Raw genomic sequence first — 12,918 nt, forward strand, 5'->3', positions numbered from 1 at the left:
TTAAACAGAAGTTTTTCGCTTTTAAAGATTTATTAATTGAAAAGTCTTAGTTACTTACCGGTAACAGGATTTTTCGGAACCCATGACAGCACCACGAGAGAGGGGATCCACCCAATAAGGACAGGAAACCTACAGGCTTAAAAGGAAGGTACCTCTCTCCCGCTTCAGTTTGGTTTACAGAGTATGAGAGGACCGCCAAGGATAGTATAACAACAATCCAATTCACAACAATGTGCATGTCCATACAATTTTTCCATATTTTTTAAGGTTTTTTTTTCCCCACCTTATAAGTGTGAGATATGATATACCTAAAGGAGTGAAGGGAGGGAATATAAAAGGGTGCTGTCATGGGTTCTGAAAAATCCCGTTACCGGTAAGTAACTAAGACTTTATTCGTTCATCCATGACAGCACCAAGAGAAAATTACAGAGAGGAAATTTCAAGGGAGTGACCACAGCCTGGAGCACCTTTCTCCCAAAGGTGAGATCAGTAGAGACACCCATATCTAACCTATAGTGCTTGTAAAAAGTAGAGGGAGATGACCAGGTAGCAGCCTTACATATCTCCTCTATGAAGACGTCCGTCTTCTCTGCCCAGAAGGTCACCACTGCCAGAGTAGAATGGACTTTCAGCTCTTCTTGTACTTCCTCACCGGTTGACGAATAGTCAAGAGTGATGGCGTCCTTTATCCACCTGGCAATAGTGGATTTTGGGGTCCAAGACCCTTTCCTAACCCCTGGTAACATAAGAAAAGGGACCTATCTTTTCTGTAATCCTCCGAGATTCCAAAATATTTGATAACGCATCTCCTAACTTTCAATGTGTGTAATTTTTCTTCCTTCTGGTTTCCAGGGTTTGTACAGAAGGAGGGTAAAACTATCTCTTGGCTTCTGTGAAAACGAGTTGATACTTTAGGGAGATAGGCTGGGTTTGGTTTGAAGATTATTTTATCCACTAATATTTGAGTGAAGGGGGGGGGGGGCGTGGATAGTGCTTGGATATCGCCTACCCTTCTGGCTGAGGTTAATGCGACAAGAAGGGATGTTTTAAGGGAGATCATTTTTAGGGATGCTGACTCTAAGGTTCAAAAGGTGGGTTGGTCAGTGCATTTGGGACCAAGTTCAAGTCCCAAGGAGCCAGCTTAGATTTTACAACAGACCTGGATCTAAATGATGCCTTCATAAATCGTGAGAGGCAGTAGTTTCCTGCCAGATCACAGGAAAACAAGGCGCCTAATGCTGAGACCTGAACCTTCAGTGTGCTAGTAGCCAACCCCAAATCCAGACCTTTTTGAGGAATTCTAAAATCTTTCCTATAGGTGCCCCTTCATCTACTTTGGCACCTGAGAAAGATAGATTTTTTTGCCAGGTTCTAGCATATATGCGTGTGGTAACCGGCTTCCTACTACACAAAAGGGTTTCTACTAGGTTGGATGAAAACCCTTTTCTCTTTAACAACGCCCTTTCAAATTCCACACCGTCAGATGTAATCCCAGAGCTGGAGGGTGGATAATCGGCCCCTGACAGAGGAGGTCCAGAATCTCTAGCAGGATCCACAGGTCTGTCACTGACATTTCCCTCAGACAGGCAAACCAGGGCCTCTTGGGCCAGAAGGGTGCTATGAGAAATATTCGTGCTCTGTCTGCCCTGACTTTCTTTATGACTGCTGGAAGCAGGGATAATGGGGGAAAGGCATAAGCCGGACTGAGCGTCCATGGAATCAGGAGAGTCCACGAAATATGATCCTACAGAGATCCCAACTTGAATCCCTGTACAAATGTAAAAAGAACACAAATAACAGATGCATTTTTTTAAAAAATTATAACATTGTTTTCTTGAAATAGCCCATCAAAATTTTGAATTTGACTCCTCAAAAACAAAGTATCAACAAATAGTCTTGTGACGTATCATATTAAAGCCTGTGCAATTACAAACTAAATGGTGCCTCACACATCTATTTATCTTAATCCTAGCCCGAGATATGATAAAAAATGAAGTCATACAAGTCCAAAATTCAGGCTTTCAAAACTTTAGAAAACTCTCAAAAATTAACTAATCAAGATAAAAAAAAAATTATTTTTAATTCACTAAAGTAGCACATAAAAAAAAACAACAAAGAAAATAAATATCCTAAGATGTCAGGTAAAAAAAAAAATATATTCAAATTTGGATCACTTGTCACTTGAAATGGAATGACCCGGACGTCAGTAACAGATAATTATAGAACATTAATATTTATTGATAGTTACAACATGGCGACTATCATAATGGTGACTGTACCGTCATTACAAAAAAATTTGACATACACAAATTTTGGTTTTCACAAAATTTGCTGCTTCTGCTTTATAGTGGCAATTTGCATAACTCTGATATGTAGAGTGATCAGATGAATTGCAAAAGTAATGCAAAGTAATCCATGCCACAAAAATTAAAGAAATTGTCCCTTACTAGGACAACCCCTTCTCACTTTGAATGTTTACCCCCTTTAAAATACACATACACAAATACAATTGGGCACCGTTCCAGAGGTATCAGCATTCGCTCTCCCGGGGCTCACGTGAGGCTGTAATGCCACGTGACCTCTGCGCACAATCTGTGACAGTTTCACTGTCCCCCCGACTTCAGACATATAAGTAATCAGGAGGAGATCGGCCAGCCGCAGCTCAATTCCTCTTGATTACTTAAATGTTTGAAGGCTTTTGCTTAAACTTGATGTATTAGCAGAGCGTAGATCGGGGTTTGGTTCAGGGTGGGTGAAACTTCTGAGTTGGCCCCTAACCAGGTAACCATGATTACAACTATGGTGGCGCACCCTAATAGTGGATGTAGCAGAACCTCAGCAGGTGATCGTGCCTCTACTAAAATCTCTATACAAAGACCAGCACTGATATTACTGCCATATAGTGACCATACAGTGGCAGATACCAGTGCCGCAGAACATGTAAGCGATTGCAGCACAGTTATTGATGGTGACTTACAGATGAAATTCTTTCTGGTACAATCATTCACTTCTCCCTCTGGCCCAGACCGACGTGACTTCTTCCAGCGTCTCGGCTGCATTGATTACAACAAAGACACATCTGCCTTCTCACATTTCAAGCCCCGTCACCATCTATCCCCAACCTGCACAAACTCCTTACACTGCTAATACCCCAATACTGTGCCACTGCTGCTGTATGTGTCCCTATTACTGCACCTACTACTGTGCCCTCGATTCCCCTTTCATTGCACTCAAAGTATGATGTCAACAAAAGTGCCCTACAAACACTAAGATACCCCCACAGTGCATTCCTCCTCACGCACAGTATGATGTACTCCACCCCTCAACTCCCCCGGAAAAGTGTGGTGACCCCAACACAGTATGTGTCATGGGAATACCACGACAGAGAAGGGCCAGAAAATTGCACAGTCTGGTCACACAAAATCCTGCACGGATTAGAACTGCTTCACTATCCTATTAAACAGTGCAGGTTTTTCCTTGCTCTGTCGTTGCAAGGGTTAATCAGTTCAGTTGATATTCTGGAGTTCTCAATTCTGAATTGCCCAGGCTGTTCTGTGTTGGCCACTCCCCTCTGGTATATGTGCTCACCACTGGCACTCGGGAATTGCCAGTGATAGTCCTTACTTCCTGGTTAGGTGTTGGAGAAGAAATTCAGTGTTTGGAGAGTTGTTAAGGAGATTTTTGCGTGGTGCTGGTTTGCGTGCTTGTCCTCATCCTCTCCTACATGGTTTCTCCTACCTATTCCTCCCTTGTGTTCCAATCTGTTTTGTGAGAATATTTGTATTATGTAGTTTTCTTTCATCCTTTTCTGTCTGGTTAGTGTAATACTATACACTTCAGCCTTACAACTCCCTGGGTGGGGGAGGGAAAAGAAAGTTTAAGATAAAAGCATAGCAAGGTACATGACCCTAGTGTTTCCATTATTTGGGGTAATCCGAAATACAGCATAGACAAGGGCGCCCTCTAGTTTGAGGGATCAGGAAGGCGCCTACAGTCCCTGGCCACTAACGCTCCCTCTTTCATCATTGCTTTCAACTCTATGCCCATACAGTTGGACTTAAGATGACGGTCAGGGGGGCTGACGCTGCCACCGGGCCTCCCGGCCCCATAGCACCCTCTGCCCCCTGAAAGAGATATTGATATAGAGACACAGACGGGAACAGTTCTGTCGCTTGGAGTGTGACAGCAGCAGTGAGAGGGTTAATACCCAGTAATGGGGAATCTCCACATACCTCCACCTGCACAGCCGCACACCAGGTATATGGTAGAAGCTCAGCCAAAAAGCCTAAAGAACCTCTGCTGACATCATGTGATCATGTGAGAGGGATGATGTCACCGGAAAGGGAGGGACTTTCTCCACCAGTGGAAACCTGATAGCAGCGTAGACGCTAGAATGTATGGGCTCCTTCCAGGACTGATGTAATTTCCGTGGGCGTGTTCTAGTTTAGTAACCAGATGCAATTGTCCATGCAGCATGCCACCAAAAGCTACAGGGAGCCAGGTCAGTGTCTGGCTGCAGTCAGGACCTGGAAGGAGCCCATACATGCTAGGCTCAACCACTAGCAAATAGCCACGCCCCCAGATATATGGCTGTTCTGTGCGCACAGGACCTGTGATGAGGTCACAGGAGGGGAGGAGTCAGGGGTCACATGATCAGGGGCCTCAGTGGATGCAGGACTCTGCTGTGCTGGTTGTCATGGTGCTGGATGAGGTGAAAGTTATGTGTGGGGTCAGGAGGGGTTTATAGTGTGGATGTAGCAGAGCTGCGTGTGTACGGGGTGTACGGAGCAGAACCGCGCGTGTACGAGGCGTACGGAGCGGAGCCGCGTGTGTACGAAGTGTACGGAGAGGAGCCCCGTGTGTACGAGGTGTACGGAGCAGAACCGCGTGTGTACGAGGTGTACGGAGAGGAGCCCCGTGTGTACGAGGTGTACGGAGCGGAGCCGCGTGTGTACGAGGTGTACGGAGCGGAGCCGCGTGTGTACGAGGTGTACGGAGCAGAGCCGCGCGTGTACGAGGTGTACGGAGAGGAGCCGCGCGTGTACGAGGCGTACGGAGCGGAGCCGTGTGTGTACGAGGTGTACGGAGCAGAGCCGTGTGTACGAGGTGTACGGAGCGGAGCCGCGCGTGTACGAGGTGTACGGAGCAGAGCCGCGTGTGTACGAGGTGTACGGAGCGGAGCCGCGCGTGTACGAGGTGTACGGAGCGGAGCCGCAGGTGTACGGAGCGGAGCCGCGCGTGTACGAGGCGTACGGAGCGGAGCCGCGCGTGTACGAGGCGTACGGAGCGGAGCCGCGCGTGTACGAGGCGTACGGAGCGGAGCCGCGCGTGTACGAGGCGTACGGAGCGGAGCCGCGCGTGTACGAGGCGTACGGAGCTGAGCCGCGCGTGTACGAGGCGTACGGAGCTGAGCCGCGCGTGTACGAGGCGTACGGAGCGGAGCCGCGCGTGTACGAGGCGTACGGAGCGGAGCCGCGCGTGTACGAGGCGTACGGAGCGGAGCCGCGCGTGTACGAGGCGTACGGAGCGGAGCCGCGCGTGTACGAGGCGTACGGAGCGGAGTCGCGTGTACGAGGCGTACGGAGCGGAGTCGCGCGTGTACGAGGCGTACGGAGCGGAGCCGCGCGTGTACGAGGCGTACGGAGCGGAGCCGCGCGTGTACGAGGCGTACGGAGCGGAGTCGCGCGTGTACGAGGCGTACGGAGCGGAGCCGCGCGTGTACGAGGCGTACGGAGCGGAGCCGCGCGTGTACATGGCGTACGGAGAGGAGCCGCGCGTGTGCGAGGCGTACGGAGAGGAGCCGCGCGTGTGCGAGGCGTACGGAGCGGAGCCGCGCGTGTACGAGGCGTACGGAGCGGAGCCGCGCGTGTACGAGGCGTACGGAGCGGAGCCGCGCGTGTACGAGGCGTACGGAGCGGAGCCGCGCGTGTTCGAGGCGTACGGAGCGGAGCCGCGCGTGTACGAGGCGTACGGAGCGGAGCCGCGCGTGTGCGAGGCGTTACGGAGCGGAGCCGCGCGTGTGCGAGGCGTTACGGAGCGGAGCCGCGCGTGTGCGAGGTGTACGGAGGGCGAGCCGGGCGTGTGCGAGGCGTACGGAGGGGAGCCGGGCGTGTGCGAGGCGTACGGAGAGGAGCCGCGCGTGTAAGAGAGCAGAGTTATGTGTCTATGAGGCGTGCAGAGCGGAGCCGCGCGTGTAAGAGAGCAGAGTCGCGTGTGTACAAGGTGTACGGAGAGGAATCACGTGTGTGCAAAGTGTGCAGAGCGCAGCCGTGCGCATGTACGAAGTGTGCGAAGCGTAGCTGTGCGCGTGTACGAGGTGTGCGGAGCATAGCCGTGCGCGTGTACGAGGTGTGCGGAGCATAGCCGTGCGTGTGTATGTGGTGTGCGGAGCGTAGCCGTGCGTGTGTGCAAAGTGTGCGGAGCGTAGCCGTGCGCTTATACGGAGCCGAGGTGTACGGAGCGGAGCCGCTTGTGTACGAGGTGTGCGGAGCCAGTCACGGTTACAGTATTATTTGCTCATCACTACGGCACAATTACCCCGTGCCCCTTTTCTACAGTGTGATGAGTGGGATGTAACGTGTGATTTCTCTAGAGATGAATAGACCCCACAGCTGAGGTCATTATCACCAGTGACCTCTACCATATGGCGGCATTACATTACTGAATATCCTGTTATTTTAGGACATTAGAAAGTATATATCTTTAGAAGCAAATTTCCAAAATCGTTCTTTCATATTTGGAGATCTGAGTTGCCCACATTTTAATCTTTATTAAATGCTTTAAATCTTGTGGAAGTATTTATAATTTAGAAGGATTAATAACGGGGTTGTCAGGTACCACTTACTTCTGCTGCAGAGATGAGCGTTTCCAACAACGTTATGACCCCATAAACTGAACCCTGTTCGGCTAACATTAATTGATACGGGAAAAAAACTACAAATAACTTTCAGAATATTTTCAGAGGAAGGATTTTGACAGCCTTTATTCTTGGAGCATAGGAAGTAATGGTGACATATTTAACCCATTTACCACCTTGGATTTTTCTGTTTTTTGCTCCCCTTCTTCCCAGAGCCATAACTTTTTATTGTTCAGTCAATATGGCCATGTGATGTGTTGTTTTTTGCGGACCAAGTTGTACTTTTGAACGACACCATTGGTTTTCCCATTCAAAGTGCGTTGAAAAATTGCAAAAAAAAGTGCAATTCCACAATTGTGTTTTTTTTACTACGTTCATTGAATGCTATAACTGACCTGCCGTTATTATTCTCCAGGTCATTACGAGTTTATAGATACCAAACAAATATAGGTTCTTTTTTATTTAAGTGGTGAAAAAAAATCCAAAGTTTGCAAAAAAAAAAAACACGTCATTTTCCGAGACACGTAGCATCTACATTTTTTCAGGATCTGGAGCCAGGTGAGGGCTTATTTTTTGTGTGCAGAGCTGACATTTTTATTGATACCAAATTGGGGTTGATCCGATCTTTTGATCGCCCGTTATTGCATTTTATTGCAATGTTGCGGCGACTAAAAAAAATTGTAATTCTGGCGTTTCGATTTCTTTTTCTCGTTACGCCGTTTACCGATCGGACTAATTATTTTTATATATTGATAGATTGGGTGATTCTGAATGCGGCGATACCAAATATGTGTATATTTGATTTTTTTATTGTTTTATTTTGAATCGGGCGAAAGGGGGGTCATTTGAACTTATATATTTTTTTATTATTTTTAAACATTTTTTTTACTTTTCAATGGCTTTAATAGTCTCCATGGGAGACTAGAAGCTGCGATCATTAGATCGCCTGTGCTACACACAGCAGGGCTTCAGCCTTTGAACCTCTATGTACTCTGCATCGCCTACCTGTGGGAGTACTGTGTTTTTAAATCTCTGTGCACTCTACACCACTGCTTGTGGGAGTACTGTGCCTTTAAGCCTTTGGGTGTACTCTGCACCCCCGCCTGTGGGAGTACTGTACCTTTAAGCCTCTGTGGGTACTCTGCACCCCCGCCTGTGGGGCCTCAAATAGTGAATTCACAAGATGTTGAAAAGGTGTTAGATTGGATGGCTGAGAGTGCCTCTAGTTCCTTTGCATTGTCTTCCACTCTGTCCACTGCAGAAAGTGCACAGTTGGCATCTGAAGACCATGGTCATACAGCTTCCACCTCACCCCCTTGCAAATCAGTCAAGCAGTCTCTGCCCCAAGTCATGTAGCAGTCTCTTCTGCTTTTTGATGACTGCTGGCTGGGGTTCCGTGGCCCATCCACCTGTCCCTGCATCAGAAGTGAAAGAGACTGAGTGCACTGATGCCCAACCACTTGTTAGGTTGGAGAATCAGTACGTGGGAGGATTAGTGCACATGGACAGTGGACCACCGCAGCACATCTCAGAGAATGACTAAACACAGTTGCCAACTGCTGCGTCCTTCTGCCGTGTACAGATCGGCATTGAGGGCAAAAGTGAGGAGTGGGTGGAAGATGATGCTGTAGATGATGAGGTCCTACACCCCACATGGAGCAGAGGCCATCTTAGTGATGTGCGCAGTTCAGAGGAAGAGGAGGTGGCCCCAGCAGCACAGCAAAAGAGGGAGCAGGGTGCAAAGGCACAGCATACATAGTTAGTAAAGCCGAATAAAGACTTGCGTCCATCAAGTTCGACCTGTTAGTTCTGTAATTGCTAAAGTTGATCCAGAGGAGGGCAAAAACCCCAAATGATTTAGCCAATCTTCACCTGAGGAAAAATTCCCTCCCGACTCTGAAACCAGCAGTCAGAATAAATCCCTGTATCAACCTACTATTTTATTTTATTTTTAAGTATATGCAGAAATCTGCCTGGTATCTAGAAATGCATCCAGTCCCCGCTTGAACTGGTTTAGTGAATCCGACATTACCGTCTCCTCACTCAGTGAATTCCATATTCTCACTGCTCTTACCGTAAAGAACCCCTTCCTATGCTGGTGCTGAAACCTTTTCTCTTCCAGTCTTAGTGAATGCCCTCTTGTTACCGTAATATCCCTCCTTTTGAACAAATCCCGGGCAAGGTCTCTATACTGTCCCCTAACATATTTGTACACATTTATTATGTCCCCCCTCAACCTTCTCTTTTCCAGGCTGAATAGTCCTAGTTTTGCCAACCTCTCTGGGTATTGCAGTCCCTCCATTCCCTTTATTAATTTTGTTGCCCTCCTTTGTACCTTTTCAAGCTCATTTATATCCTTTCTATATAGTGGGGCCCATAACTGAGCACAGTATTCCAAGTGTGGTCTGACCAGTGCTTTGTACAGTGGAAGAACAATGTTCTCATCCTTTGCAGCTATACCTCTTCTGATACATCCCATTACCCTGTTTGCCCTTACAGCAGCGGCCTGACTTTGGGCACTCCAATTTAGTTTGCTATCAATCAAGATGTCCAAGTCCTTCTCCATCTCTGAATTCCCCAATGATTTCCCATTCAGTGAGTACTGGTGACTTCCATTTTTCCTTCCCATATGTATGACCTTACATTTCTCCTCGTTAAACCTCATTTGCCATTTAATGCTCCACCTACCCAGCTTATCCAAATCCCTCTGTAGGTCTGCACTGTCCTCTTTTGTATTAATTGTTTTACATAACTTTGTGTCATCTGCAAATATTGATATTTTACTATTTATCCCGTTGACTATGTCGTTAATAAAGATATTAAATAACATTGGGCCTAGTACAGACCCCTGTGGTACCCCACTAGTGACGCTTACCCAATCTGAGTATATTCCATTTATAACCACCCTCTGCCTTCTATCCTTTAGCCAGTTAGCTACCCACTTGCAGACATTTTCCCCCAGCCCCATCATTCTCATTTTGTATACCAACCTATTATGTGGCACGCTATCGAACGCTTTTGAGAAGTCGAGATACACGACATCCACTGGTTCCCCCTGATCTACTCGAGAGCTAACCTCCTCGTAGAAGTCAATCAGGTTTGTTTGGCAGGAGCGATTCCTCATGAATCCATGTTGATTCGGGGTTAATAGATTATTAGCATCAAGATGCTCCATGATTGCCTCATTAATAAAGCCTTCAAAAATTTTGCCCACAACGGACGTCAGACTCACCGGCCGATAGTTTCCAGCGTCACTTTTCGCTCCCTTTTTGAATATTGGCACTACATTCGCCTGTCGCCAATCAAGTGGTACAGACCCAGTCTCAACAGAGTCCTTAAATATAAGATATAACGGTCTGTCTATCACATTACTTAGTTCCCTTAGTACCCGTGGGTGTATGCCATCAGGTCCTGGTGATTTGTTTATTTTAATGTTACTGAGGCGTTTCTGTACCCCAGCTTGGGTTAGATTTGTCATACTTAGTGGAGGATTAAGTTTGTCACTTTTCATTTCGCCTGTTAGTTCTTTTTCCTTTGTGAAAGTTGACGAAAAAAATGTATTTAATAGAATAGCTTTATCCTCATCTTTCTCTATGATTTTGCCTTTTTTATCGGTCCAATATTATTCGATTTAATCCTTTTACTATTTATATACGTAAAGAACAGTTTGGGATTTGATCTACTTTCCCTAGCAATACGTCTCTCTGTTTCCTCCTTTGCTATCTTTATTTGTTTTTTGCAGGTTCTCGTTTTTTCCTTGTAACACATTAGTGCCTCCTTGCTGTTTTCCTGTTTTAATCTCTTGAATGCCTCTTTTTTGCTATTTAACGCCCCTTTTACGTTCTTGTTCAACCATATTGGTTTCCTCTTATTTCTGGCCCTTTTATTCCCATACGGTATATACCTCTCGCACTGAGTATTCAGAATTCTTTTGAAGGTTTCCCATTTACTATTCGTATTTCCTTGATTAAGAACTTTGTCCCAGTCTATAAGTTGAAGGTTTTCTTTCAGCTGATCAAACTTCGCCCTCCTAAAGTTTAATGTTTTAGTTGTTCCCTTATTGATAACCCTACTGAAGGGCATTTTGAAATTGATAATATTATGATCACTATTATCACTATTACTATTATGATCACTATTACCTAGGTGCCCCCCTATCTGTACCTCAGTTATTCTATCAGGCCTATTAGTCAATATTAAGTCCAACACGGCCTTCCCTCTCGTTGGTTCCTGCACTAGTTGGGAGAGATAATTATCCTTGATATTTGTCAAGAACCTTTTTCCTTTCTGCGATCTACAGGTTTCTGTTTCCCAGTCAATATCCGGGTAGTTGAAGTCCCCCATTACAATCACCTCATTATGTTTTGCTACTTTGTCTATTTGTCCTAATAGCAGTTTCTCATTCTCCTCTGTTATATTGGGTGGCTTATAGCAGACCCCCAGTAATATTTTATTATTATTTTTGCCCCCTCTATCTCTACCCACATGGACTCGACCCCCTCTTCTCCCTCTCCTATATCTTCCCTTAGTCTGGGCTTTAGACGTGACTTTACATATAAGCAGACTCCTCCGCCCTTCCCCTGTTTCCGGTCCCTTCTAAATAAACTATAATCTGTTAAATTTACCGCCCAGTCGTAGCTATCGTCTAGCCAAGTCTCTGTTATACCTACGATGTCATACCTCTCCTCCGATATAAGTGCCTGCAGCTCATCCGCCTTATTGGTCAGGTCAGCAGATGGCCCCTAGCCAGTAAGTCGGGTGCTACTGCCCACCGCGCCGCTGAAATCAGCACACCAAAGCTAGCTCAAAATAACTCTTTGTTGTGCCATTTCTTCAGGGAATGTGCTGATGACAAGTGACGGATGGGTTGCATGCTGTGCCATAAGAGCCTGAAGCAAGGCATAAATCTTTTGAACCTGTGCACCACCTGCATGACTAGGCATCTGAATTCCAAGCACTAGGTGCAGTGGAGTACAAACCTTGAAAGGCATGATAGATCTGAGCATGCTCCCTCTTCAGTCTCTTCTTCCTACTCACGATCAATGGGGCCACTTGACTCCCTTCAAAGAGAGGATGTGACAGTACCACCACCAGTGTCACCATCCCATGGAAGTGTTCACATTTCCATTCCCCAAACCTTCGAGAGAAAGAGGGGATAACCCCCTACTCGCCCATGAGACATTGACCTGAATGACAGCATTTCCAAATTACTGGCCTTTGAAATGCTGCCATTCCGGCTGGTGGAGACAGTTTTAAAAAAAAACGTATGGCGATGGCTGTCCTGCAGTCATTTCTTCCCAGCCGCCACTACTTTTCCAGGCGTGCCATTCTTGCCCTGCACACACATATTGTGGACAAAATAAGGTGTGCATTGCACAACGCCATCAGTGGCAAGGTCTACATAACCACTGATACATGGATCAGTAAACATGGCCAGAGATGTTATATCTCCCTAACTGCCCACTGGGTAAATGTAGTGGCAGCTGGGACAGAGGCGGAAGGCGTTCTAGCCCATGTCCTACCACCACCAAGAATTGCTGGACGTTTCTTTGTGGACGGGGATCAAACAGCAGACAGATGAGTGGTTTGTGCCACTGAACCTCAAGCCTAGCCTGGTATGCGATAACGGGCTAAATCTCGTAGCAGCTCTGGGCCTAGCCAGTTTCACGCATATCCCTTGCCTGGCGCATGTGCTGAACTTGGTGGCGCAGAGCTTCCTGACAAACTACCCATATATGCTGCTGCTGAAAATGCGGGCAGTGTGTGCGCGCTTTCTGTGTTCTCAGCCTGCTGCTGCTCGCCTGTCTACACTGCGGCATCACTTCTGCCTTCCATCTCACCTCATATGTGACGTACCAACAAGGTGGAACTCCACTTTGCATATGCTGGAGAGACTGTGCGAGCAGCAGCAGGCAATAGTGGAGTTACAGCTGCAACATGCACGGGTGAGTTGCTCTGCGGAAAAACTTCACTTCACCACCAATGAGTGGGCTTCCATGTAGGATGTGTGTTCCGTATTGCTCTGCTCGAATACTCCACCAATATGGCCAGCACTAATGATG

The 12,918-nt window shown here is 46.9% G+C and overlaps 1 pseudogene; it reads right to left on the reverse strand.

Annotated features, from left to right (window-relative positions):
* LOC141271422 (uncharacterized) overlaps positions 1-12,918 on the reverse strand; it is a 116,398-nt pseudogene that overhangs the window by 81,239 nt on the left and 22,241 nt on the right.

This window comes from Phyllobates terribilis, unplaced genomic scaffold (genome assembly GCF_046119375.1).
Source record: "Phyllobates terribilis strain yellow unplaced genomic scaffold, ASM4611937v1 Scaffold_5__5_contigs__length_657084704, whole genome shotgun sequence".
Lineage (NCBI taxonomy): Eukaryota > Metazoa > Chordata > Amphibia > Anura > Dendrobatidae > Phyllobates > Phyllobates terribilis.